General features: G+C 40.7%; 1 non-coding gene across 1 annotated transcript; it reads right to left on the reverse strand.

Moving 5' to 3' along the window:
• Window positions 1-238: 238 nt before the first annotated feature.
• On the reverse strand, window positions 239-346 carry LOC148564221 (small nucleolar RNA R71). Its single transcript, XR_015885435.1, has one exon. It is a non-coding gene; the product is annotated as a small nucleolar RNA R71 (small nucleolar RNA).
• Window positions 347-6,260: the final 5,914 nt, after the last annotated feature.

A 6,260-nucleotide genomic window follows, 5' to 3' on the forward strand; every position in this document is an offset into this window, starting at 1 on the left:
TTTTATGGACTTCTATCAGAAGATCCTTTTCAGTTCTTAACTGAATTCGTGCAAATCTGTGATACTGTTAAGACCAATGGGGTTGATCCCGAGGTCTATAGGCTCATGCTTTTCCCGTTTGCTATAAAGAGACAGAGCTAGAATATGGTTGGACTCTCAACCTAAGGATAGCCTAAACTCTTGGGATAAGCTGGTCACGGCTTTCTTAGCCAAGTTCTTTCCTCCTCAAAAGCTTAGCAAGCTTAGAGTGGATGTTCAAACCTTCAAATAGAAGGAAGGTGAATCCCTCTATGAAGCTTGGGAGAGATACAAGGAACTGACCAAAAAGTGTCCTTCTGACATGCTTTCAGAATGGACCATCCTGGATATATTCTATGATGGTCTGTCTGAATTATCTAAGATGTCATTGGACCATTCTGCAGGTGGATCCATTCACCTAAAGAAAACACCTGCAGAAGCTCAAGAACTCATTGACATGGTTGCAAATAACTAGTTCATGTACACTTTTGAAAGGAATCCTGTGAATAATGGGACGCCTCAAAGGAAGGGAGTTCTTGAAATTGATACTCTGAATGCCATATTGGCTCAGAATAAAATATTGACTCAGCAAGTCAATATGATCTCTCAGAGTCTAAATGGATTGAAGGAATCATCCAACAGTACTAAAGAGGCATCTTATGAAGAAGAAGCTTATGATCCTGAGAACCCTGCAATAGCAGAGGTGAATTACGTTGGTGAACCCTATAGAAACACCTATAATCCCTCATGGAGAAATCATCCAAATTTCTCATGGAAGGATCAACAAAAGCCTCAACAAGGCTTTAATAATGGTGGAAGAAACAGGTTTAGCAATAGCAAACCTTTTCCATCATCCACTCAGCAACAGACAGAGAATTCTGAGCAGAATCCATCTAGCTTAGCAATATAGTCTCTGATCTATCTAAGGCCACTGTGAGTTTTATGAATGAAACAAGGTCCTCCATTAGGAATTTAGAGGCACAAGTGGGCCAGCTAAGTAAAAGAGTCACTGAAACTCCTCCTAGTACTCTCCCAAGCAATATAGAAGAAAATCCAAAGAGAGAGTGCAAGGCCATTGATTTGACCATCATGGCCGAACCTACAAGGGAGGAGGAGGACGTGAATCCTAGTGAGGAAGACCTCCTGAGACGTTCAATGACCAATAAGGAGTTTCCCTTTGAGGAACCCAAGGAATCTGAGGCTCATCTAGAGACCATAGAGATTCCATTGAACCTCCTTCTGCCCTTCCTGAGCTCTGATGAGTATTCTTCTTCTAAAGAGAATGAAGACATTACTGAAGAGCTAGTCGCTAAGTACCTTGGTGCAATCATGAAGCTGAATGCCAAATTATTTGGTAATGAGACTTGGGAAGATGAACCTCCCTTGCTCACCGATGAACTGAATGCATTGGATAGGCAGAAATTACCTCAAAAGAAATAGGATCCTAGCAAATTCCTATTTCCCTGTAACATAGGCACCATGACCTTTGAGAAGGTTTTGTGTGACCTAGGGTCAGGAATAAACTTAATGCCACTCTCTGTAATGGAGAAACTTGGGATCTTTGAGGTGCAAGCTGCCAGAATCTCATTAGAGATGGCAGACAACTCAAGAAAATAGGCTTATGGACTAGTAGAGGACGTGTTAGTAAAGGTTGAAGGCCTTTACATCCCTGTTGATTTATAATCCTAAACCCTGGGAAGGATGAGGATGAATCCGTCATCCTTGGAAGACCCTTCCTAGCCACAGCAAGAGCTGTGATTGATGTGGACAGAGGAGAGTTGGTCCTTCACCTGAATGAGGACAACCTTGTGTTTAAAATTCAAGGATCTCCTTCTGTAACCATGGAGAGGAAGCATGAAAAGCTTCTCTCACTATAGAGTCAACCAGAGCCCCCACAGTCAAACTCTAAGTTAGGTGTTGGGAGGCCACAACCAAACTCTAAGTTTGCTGTTGAATCCCCACATTCAAACTCTAAGTTTAGTGTTGGGAGGTTCCAACAATGCTCTGCACATCTGTGAGGCTCCATGAGAGTTCACTGTCAAGCTATTGACATTAAAGAAGCGCTTGTTGGGAGGTAACCCAATGTTATCTAATTATATTTTTTTATTTTCTCTTGTTATTTTATGTTTTCTTTAGGTTGATGATAATGTGAAGTCACAAAAACTATTGAAAAATAAAAAACAGAATGAAAAATAGAATGAAAAATAACACACCCTGGAGGAAGAGCAGTCTGGCGTTTAAGGCCAGAAACAAGCACCAAGCTGGCATTTAACGCCAGAAACAAGCATCTGCCTGGCATTAAATGCCAAAAACAGGCTACATTTGGGCGTTTAACGCTAGAAACAAGCAGCAGTCTGGCGTTAAACGCCAGGATTGCACAGCAAGGGCATTTTACACGCCTAATTGGAGCAGGGATGTTAAGTCCTTGACCCCACTTGATCTGTGGACCCCATAGGATCCCCTCAGGATTTGTGGACCCCACAGGATCCCTACCTTTTCTTGTCTCCTCTTCACACCTTTTCATAACTCTCTTCCCCAAATACCCTTCACCAATCACCTCAATCACTCTTTCCCATCACCCCCTCACCACTCACATCCATCTTCTCTTCCCCATAAACCCCACCTACCTTCAAAATTCAAACTATTTTCCCTCCCAAACCCAACCCTAATGGCCGCACCCTAACCCTCCCCACACTCCTATATAAACCCCTCATTCCTTCTTTATTTTCACACAACACAACCCTCTCTTCTTCCCCTTGGCCGAATACACCCCTCTCTCGCTCTCCTCCATTTTTCTTCTTCTTCTCCTTCTTTCTTTCTTCTTTTGCTCGGGGACGAGCAAACATTTTAAGTTTGGTGTGGTAAAAGCATAGCTTTTTATTTTTCCATAACCATTAATGGCACCTAAGGCCAGAGAAACCTCAAGAAAGAGGAAAGGGAAGGTAATTGCTTCCACCTCTGAGTCGTGGGAGATGGAGAGATTCATCTCAAAGGTCCATCAAGACAACTTCTATGAAGTTGTGGTCAAGAAGAAAGCGATCTCTGAGGTTCCTTTCAAGCTCAAAAAGAATGAGTATCCGGAGATCCGACTTGAGATCTAAAGAAGAGGTTGGGAAGTTTTCACCAACCCCATTTAACAAGTCGGGATCTTAATGGTTCAAGAGTTCTATGCAAACGCATGGATCACTAGGAACCATGATCAAAGTGTGAACTCAAATCCAAAGCATTGGCTCACCATGGTTCGGGGGAAATATTTAGATTTCAGTCCAGAAAATGTAAGGCTGGCGTTCAACTTGCCAATGATGGAAGAAAACGCACGCCCCTACACTAGAAGGTCAACTTTGATCAAAGGTTGGACCAAGTTCTCATGGATATAAGTGTAGAAGGAGCTCAATGGAAAATTGACTCAAGAGGCAATCCGGTTCAATTGAGAAGACTGGACCTTAAGCCTGTAGCTAGAGGATGGTTGGAGTTTATTTAATGCTCAATCATTCCTACTAGCAACCAGTCTGAAGTTACTATAGATCGGACCATCATGATCCATAGTATCATGATTGGGGAGGAAGTGGAGGTTCATGAGATTATACCTCAAGAACTCTACAAGGTGGCTGACAAGTCCTCTATTTTGGCAAGGTTAGCCTTTCCTCACCTCATTTACCACCTCTGCAATTCGGTTGGAGTTGACATAGAGGGAGACATCCTCATTGAAGAGGACAAGCCTATCACTAAGAAAAGGATGGAGCAAACAAGAGATCATGGACCTCAACATGAGCATGAGGAAATTCCTCACCATGAAATCCCTGAGATGCCTCAGGGGATGCACTTTCCTCCACATAACTATTGGGAGCAAATCAACACTTCCCTAGAAGAATTAAGCTCCAACTTGGGATAACTAAGGATGGAGCACCAAGAGCATTCCATCATCCTCCATGAAATTAGAGAAGATCAAAGAGCTATGAGGGAGGAGCAACAAAGACAAGGAAGAGACATAGAGGAGCTAAAAAGCACCATTGGTTCTTCAAGAAGAGGAAGACGCCATCCTCACTAAGGTGGACTCATTCCTTAATCTCCTTGTCTATTTATTTTACTGTTTTTCGATTTTTGAGCTTTATGTTTTATTTATGTTTGTGTCTTTACTATGAATCCATCACCTTTCTTAAATGAAAAAATATTCTAAAAACAAAAGAACAAGAAGTACATGGTTTCGAATTCATCCTTGAAACTAGTTTAATTATTTTGATGTGGTGACAATACTTTTTGTTTTCTGAATGAATGCTTGAACAGTGCATATGTCTTTTGATATTGTAGTTTATGAATGTTAAATATGTTGGCTCTTGAAGAATAAGGAAAAAGGAGACATCTTATTTGATAATCTGAAAAATCATAAAAATGATTCTTGAAGCAAGAAAAAGCACTGAATACAAAAGCTTGCGAAAAAAAAGAAAAAAAAATGGTGAAAAAAAAAAGAGAAAGAAAAAGAAAAAGCAAGCAGAAAAAGCCAATAGCCCATAAAACCAAAAGGCAAGGGTAAATAAAAAGGATCCAAGGCTTTGAGCATCAGTGGATAGGAGGGCCTAAAGGAATAAAATCCTGGCCTAAGCGGCTAAACCAAGCTGTCCTTAACCATGTGCTTGTGGCGTGAAGGTGTCAAGTGAAAGCTTGAGACTGAGCGGTTAAAGTCAATGTCCAAAGAAAAAAAAAGAGTGTGCTTAAGAACCTTGGACACCTCTAATTGGGGACTTTAGCAAAGCTGAGTCACAATCTGAAAAGGTTCACCCAGTTATGTGTCTGTGGCATTTATGTATCCGGTGGTAATACTGGAAAACAAAGTGCTTAGGGCCACGGCCAAGACTCATAATGTAGCTATGTTCAAGAATCAACATACTGAACTAGGAGAATCAATAACACTATCTGAACTCTGAGTTCCTATAGATGCCAATCATTCTGAACTTCAATGGATAAAGTGAGATGCTAAAACTATTCAAGAGGCAAAAAGCTACAAGTCCCGCTCATCTGATTGGAGCTAAGTTTCATTGATATTTTGGAATTTATAGTATATTCTCTTCTTTTTATCCTATTTGATTTTCAGTTTCTTGGGGACAAGCAACAATTTAAGTTTGGTGTTGTGATGAGCGGATAATTTATACGCTTTTTGGCATTGTTTTTACATAGTTTTTAGTACGATTTAGTTAGTTTTCAGTATATTTTTATTAGTTTTTAAATAAAAATCACATTTCTGGACTTTACTATGAGTTTGTGTGTTTTTCTGTGATTTCAGGTAATTTCTGGCTGAAATTGAGGGACTTGAGCAAAAATCATATTCAGAGGTTGAAGAAGGACTGCAGATGCTGTTGGATTCTGACCTCCCTACACTCAAAGTGGATTTTCTGGAGCTACAGAACTCCAAATGGCACGCTCTCAATTGCGTTGGAAAGTAGACATCCAGGGCTTTCCAACAATATATAATAGTCCATACTTTGCCCGAGTTTAGACGACGCAAACTGGTGTTCAACGCTAGTTCCATGTTGCATTATGGAGTTAAACGCCAAAAACAGGTTGCAAAGTGGAGTTAAACGCCAGAAATAGGTTACAAATTGGCGTTCAACTCCAAGAGAAGCCTCTACACGTGTAAAGCTCAATTCTCAGCCCAAGTACACACCAAGTGGGCCCCAGAAGTGGATTTCTGCATCATTTACTCATTTCTGTAAACCCTAGTAACTAGTTTAGTATAAATAGGACTTTTTACTATTGTATTTAGATCTAGGGATCATCTTTGATCAGTTTTATGCTATCTTAGACCTTTATGGGGGCTGGCCATTCGGCCATGCCTGGACCTTGTTCTTATGTATTTTCAACGGTAGAGTTTCTACACACCATAGATTAAGGTGTGGAGCTCTACTGTTCCTCATAAATTAATACAAAGTACTATAATTTTTCTATTCAATTCAAGCTTATTCTGATTCTAAGATATTCATTCGCACTTCAATATGAATGTGATGATCGTGACAGTCATCATCATTCCCAACCTATGAACCCGTGCCTGACAACCACTTCAGTTCTACCTTAGATTGAATGAATATCTCTGGGATTTCTTAATCAGAGTCTTCGTGATATAAGTTAGAATCTATGGACGGCCATTCTTGAGATCCAGAAAGTCTAAACCTTGTCTGTGGTATTCCGAGTAGGATCTGGGAAGGGATGGCTACGACAAGCTTTAAACTCGCGAGTGCTGGGCGTAGTGA

Source organism: Arachis ipaensis, chromosome B5 (assembly GCF_059453495.1).
Source record: "Arachis ipaensis isolate K30076 ecotype BB chromosome B5, ASM5945349v1, whole genome shotgun sequence".
Taxonomy (NCBI): Eukaryota; Viridiplantae; Streptophyta; class Magnoliopsida; order Fabales; family Fabaceae; genus Arachis; species Arachis ipaensis.